This window comes from Pelodiscus sinensis, chromosome 4 (assembly GCF_049634645.1).
Source record: "Pelodiscus sinensis isolate JC-2024 chromosome 4, ASM4963464v1, whole genome shotgun sequence".
Taxonomy (NCBI): Eukaryota; Metazoa; Chordata; order Testudines; family Trionychidae; genus Pelodiscus; species Pelodiscus sinensis.
The window spans coordinates 104,852,939-104,859,258 of NC_134714.1; positions in this window are offsets into that span (position 1 = coordinate 104,852,939).

The window sequence follows — 6,320 nt, forward strand, 5'->3', positions numbered from 1 at the left end:
AACCTCCATGAATTTATCTAGCTTCTCTTTAAACTCTGTTATATTTCTAACCTTCACAGCCTTCTCTGGAAAAGGGTTCCACAGGTTGACTATGCGCTATATGAAGAACTTTCACTTATTAGTTTTAAATCTGCTACCCAATGTGCAGATATCTGCATTTGCATCTATGCATATCTATGGCCCATTTTTGCAGATCACAGCTCAAAGGCAGATACACATTTTCGTATTCATGCAGGACTCTTCAGGTCAGTGTGTCAAACTTAATTCTGATTTTCTTTGGAACAGATTTTTGTTGTTTTAATATCATTTAGTTGATGGAGAAGAAGAGAGAATAAAAATATGTCCTCAACATGCTCTGAGTTATTTTTGGCAGGTTGGTTTAGGATGTTCCTGGTTTGTTTCTGACCCAGAAGTTTGGTTTCTCCAAGCCTATTCCCTACCCTCCAAATCTTCAAACTTATTTAATTCCGGGAATCTTTTTTTTATTTTTCAAAGCTCATTAATCCTCCATTAGTTCATTTCACTGTTTCAACATGATACCAACATGTACAAAACTTAATCAGGCAATCAATTTTCAATTCCTTATTCAAACAAAAATACCATGATTACATACTTCTTTAAGGTCAGATGTTTAAAAGAAAGGGGAAAAAACTTTGATGGGCCTTTACTTTGGAACAACTTCTACTTAACATTCTTTTGCAATAACCTATCTTTTTTTTCTGTGAAGAGTAACTTTCTGCTAATGAACAGAAGAGTCATCCCCAGGTTTCCATGAATTGGCTAAGAATAACATCTGTCACTACCAGGCAGTTTTGTTTAAAATTAGAATTCTTCGGGACAGATCCAAAACAAGAATTGTTTATACTGTGTCCTTCCAGTATGTGATTACATTCCAGAGCTCATTTTATAGTTAGATTGTACCCTGCATAGGCTTGTGAGCTGTAAACTTCAATGAAGCACACTGAGTGTAAACACATTCTTTGCAGTGTATCTGGGAAACGGGGTTCATTTTGTCTTTTAGATTTCTATGTTAATTTTCATAGCACATCTTGCCATGTTTTTAATTGCTGTCATGTTAAGTTTACCAGCAAGGATGCAATGAAACAGTAGTAACTTAACCAAGGTTTGTTCCATTCCTCTTTTATTCTACATTGGAGAGTAATTTGTCTGTAAGAGGTTTGCATATTTCTTCACAATATATTTTAAGTATTCTTTTACCCATTTACATTTAAATTCAAATTCATGTAGCTGATGATAGTTTGTTTTGATCCTTAATTGCTAAAACTTCAGATCTGTCATAGTTTATTTTGAAATCTGATACTTGTTCAAATTCCAAAGTAAATTGCTCCATAATTTTTAATGAGGTTTCTGGCTCCTGCAAATATGACAAGACATGAAAAACTTAAAAAACAACAGTAGTAGAGATGTAGCCGTGTTAGTCTGGTCTTGCTGAAACAAAAGACAGGACTATATAGCACTTTAAAAACTAACAAGATGGTTTATTAGGTGATGAGCTTTCATGGGCCAGACCCACTTCCTCAGATCAAATTGTGGAAGAAAATTGGCACAACCATATATACCAAAGGGATACAATAAAAAAAAAAGTGAACACATATAAAATAGACAAATCAGATTTTAGAACAGAGAGGGGATGGGGGGGGAGGTTAATGTCTATGAGGTAATAATATTAGAAGTGATAATTGGGGAAGCTATCTTTGTAATGGGTGAGATAATTAGCATCTTTGTTAAGGCCCATTCGTAAATTGTCAAATGTAAACATGAATGACAGTTCAGAGGCTTCTCTTTGAAGTCTTGTGTTAAGCCTCTTTGAAGCAGGATGCAGGTAGTAAAGTCTTTGAGACAATGCCCAGGCTGATTGAAATGGCAAGAAACTGTTTTTTCTTTGTGAAACTGTCTGATGTCTGTTTTGTGTGCATTGATTCTTTGGCGAAGGGTCTGAGAAGTTTGTCCAATATACATAGCAGACAGACACTGTTGGCACATGATGGTGCCTTTTTTGCTATAGACAGCAAAATCTAGCATTCTGATTGATTGTAAGTGAATCTTTTTTAATATTTACATGTTTGTTCTAGTTTCTCTCTAGCCTTGTGTTGAAGCACACTCATGCCATTTTCATTTTGGAAAAGAACAGAAAAAATCTGATATGAAGTTGAAATGTGTGAATCTCTCAGCATACAATAGAGCTGTCTCTCCACTGGCAAGATTTTGCGCAAAAGCGGCTGCACCTGTCTACACTGGCCATGAGTACTTGTGCAAGAACACTGACATTCTAATGTAGGAAATCAGTGCTTCTTGTGCAAATATTCTGACGCTCCCGCTCAGGGATAAGCCCTCTTGCGCAACTGTTCTTGCACAAGAGGCCAGTGTAGACAGGCAACATTAATTTCTTACGCAAGAAAGACCGGTGGCTAAAATGGCCATCAGAGCTTTCTTGCACAAGAGAGTGTCTACACTGGCACTGATACTTTTGCGCAAAAGCACATCTCTTGTGCAAAGGCACATGCCAGTGTAGACGCTCTCTTGTGCAAATACTGTAATCCAAAAACTCTTGCATTAAAAGTATGCGCAAAATCATGCCAGTGTAGATGTAGCCTAGGTATTTAGATGAGCTGCTTCTTGATTTATTGCTTGAAAGGCTTTATCTTTATGTTCTGTTCTCAGGTTACCACACGTTTCCATTTGATACTAATGTTGTGTACACTTGAGAGCAAACGTTAGGCTCTTAATAGGCAAGTACATGATGAACCTCTCTAGTCTGGCATTCTTTGGTCTAGCAACATTCGTGGTCCGGCATGATTTTATTTAGTCAGATGTCCACTTACCATGGGTGTGGCCAAGTTTCTAGCAGTCCCATAAAATGTATTTATAGCCACTAGTCCTGGCTCTCAGTGTTCTGTGCTGTTATTTACACCTAATTTATCTCTAAATGTCTTTTAAGAGCCCTATAAGCAGTGGAAGTGTTGCCAATGCTGCTATAAAATATTGACCTTCCTTAGTTTGGCAAATTCTCTGGTCAGGTATGAAGGGTACTGGACTAGAGAAGTTCAATCTGTATAGGAATTATAACTTGGATATAGACTAAAATTTACAACTGATCATAGTCTGTTCATCATGTTCCTTCAATCCAGAATACAAGTAAACTACAATTTAATCCAGTTGTGTCTTGCCTTCAAAAAGTCTTAATGCATAAACGTCTCCTCCCCTTGCTCCATCAGCTCTCCTGGTGCCTGCTGCCCCCCCACTCCTCACCCTCCTCTGCTGTCCTGACTCCTGCTCTTCTCATTGTCCTCAGCCCTCCTGCAAACTGCCCCCCTCCACCAGCCCTTCTCTCTTCCCTGTGCCCACTCCTCCAGTAGCCCCACTCTGATCATGTGAGCTACCCCTCCCCATCCCCTCTTCTAACACCTCCCTCTACAAACCTGCCCTGCATCTCTCCTCCGATGTTGGTCCCTCCCCTGCAAGTGTCTGCCCTTCTGCTTCACCTGCAGAATCCCCTGGCACCTCACCTTCTCTTACCCCTGCACACTCTTGGTGCCTCCCTCTTCCCTCACTTCCCCTGCCCCCTTTGCCCCCTTTTCCCCTGATGCCCACCCCTCACCACCCTCTGCCCCCATTCTCCTCATGCCACTGTGCCCTCTCACATGACTTGCTCCATCCCGGCCTTCCTCATGCTCACCCTTTCTTTCAAGCCTTCTACCAACACTTCCCCTCATCCCTCTAGCCCCCCAATGCCCTTACCCTCTCCTCTCCCAGCATCACCCTGTCCCCCCTCCCACTGACACCTCCCCTCCTGCCTTTTTCCTCATTGTCTGCACTTGGCCCCCTGCCATTTGTCTCTCCTCCACCCCATCCCTTTGGTGCCTTCCCCTTCGCCTCCGCACAAGTACCTTCCTCTCCCAGCCCTTCCCCTCTGCATAAGCCCCTTCCTTCCCTCTCTCTTTTCCTCTCCCTCTCCCATACCTTCTGCCTTCCACTTTGCGGGGCCGGAGTCTGTGCTCTGTCTCCGGACTCTGAACCCGCAACCCAGCCATGTGGAGCAACACAACACCCAGCAGGTTTAAAATCCCGGGCCGTGATGTTACGCCACGTCCGGGCATCTCCCCACCCACTGGTTTGAGCACGCTGTGCAGGGCAGCAGGAGCCAGCAAGGGGGAGCTCAGAGAAGGTTGCGCACGCCAGAGATGGGACTGGGACCGGGATGGGGGAGAGATGCTCTGGGGCTGGGGTGGGAGGATGCGCGGGGGGGGGGGAAGTCGGGACCCGCTCCAGCTCCAAATATTGCTGGAGCATGGGCACCACGAGTCCACACAACTCGCCGCCCATGCCTCTGCTGGCTAGCCGGCTCTCTCTCTCTTTTTCAGAGGGGGCGGGGGAGTGCCAGCTACTTGCAGAACCCCTAGTTTTGCTCCGTGGAACCCCAGGGTTCCCTGGAGCACCAATTGGGAAACACTGATGTAGAGAAATTCTTCAGTGACATAAATCAATTGTAATCAGGTCTACATTGCATGCTGCCTTTCCCAGCATAGAAAACCTTTCTGTGCAGGCAAAGGATATGGCTTCATGATGCGTGCTTGTGATGCCTCACTTTTGGGCTACACCCTTCAGGACTCCACTCACTGTTCTAAACTGGAGCAGTAGCTTGGCTGCTCTGAGACCTTGTCTATTAATTCCAGCATTTGATAACCATCCACTGATGTGGCTGCACTGGTACAAACCCCAAGGACAGACAAGAAAAACAGCACCCTGATTAAAAATGAAATAAGCACCACTGGTTTGAATCATGGCTCTTTCCTTGTCCACATTTATCATTTGCAATAGTGTAGCTAATGCACGCAACATCCAAGTGATGCCAAAAGTCAGATTTACCACTAGATACAGATTTGGTCCTCTGAGTTTGGGCTGAAACTCTATCTTGCGGTTGCTGTGAAGGTTCCTGAACAAACTTAAAAAACAATGAATGTTCCTGCAGCACCTAATAGAGATGAACAAAACATACAAATAATATCATGAGTTTTTGTGGGCAGAACCCACTTCTTCAGCTGAATGGTACAAATAAACAGCAGAAAAAAAGGTTCCTGAGCAGTTATACTATTTTAGCAGTAATTTTTAGGTATAGTGGTATTTATTAGAACTTCAGATTTAATCTAGAGTTTTCTAGTTTAAAGAAATCATTTGTATTATGTGAGTAATGCGTACTATATGTAGAAGCATTTTTATTTATAAGGACAATGTTTAAACATTTAAGGCAAAGCTCTTTTGGTTAAATTTTTGCAGTTCTATTGATTTCAGTGGAGCTGCTCCAGATTACACCAGTGGAGAACTGTTGCACATACAAAGTTCTCAGTTTTGTCAGTGGGAGATATATGCATTCAAGGGCTCAGACTCAATCCCCTTTTGAGTTGGGCAGAATAGAGATTTATCTCCCTGGGTTAGCATCAGCACACTGCCCATAAGAAACAGTGAAGTGCCTTATCTTTTGCAACCATTTTTTCTCAAACCGAAAGCAGAGGATTTGCTATCCAAGTTCCGATATAAAGCATGGGTCAATAGTGCATTTCCTTACAAGGGAGTCAAATAAGGGGGTGAGGTAATCACACCATAAAGTGTGATAAATTGCATGCCCATGTCTGAGCATGCTTGCTTGCTGCCTTTTGAACAAAACTGCCCATTTATCCTCCCGAAGTCAGTATTCCAGGCCTTTTAGAACAGTATTGGTCATTATAAGTTTAAAGACAGAAGGGTGGACTATGTGGCTATGTCTACACTGCAAAGTTTTTGTGCAAAAATGGCCAGTTTTGTGCAAAACCTGTGGAGCATTCACACCTCAAATGTGGTTTTGAGTAAGTCAATCAGCAGTAAAATGGCAGAAGACAGGGCTTTTGCCATTGAAGGTAAACATCCTCCTACGAGGCATAACTCCCTTTTGTGCTACAGCTATTGCGCAAAAAGGCAAGTGTGGATGCTCCAGAGGTTTCTTGCACAAAAAACCCCTACGGGAAAAAGGACAGGTGCTCTGATGGCCATCAGAGCTTTCTTGCACAAGAGTGTCCGTGTAGCGTGGACTCTGTCTCTTTTGTGATGCGCTTTGAGGTGTGGACGTGCTCTTGTGCAAGTTTTTGCGAAAAACTCTTGTGCAAAAGGCTTTGTGCGCAAGAAGCCTGCAATGTAGACATAGCCTGAATGTTTGAGACTTTCCCCACACCAATTCTATGGGGAAAAACCCTTAGTTTTTAATACTGATTTTAAAAAATGTCTTTTTTTTCACCTTGTGAGATAATTGTGTCTTGTAAAAATTTAAT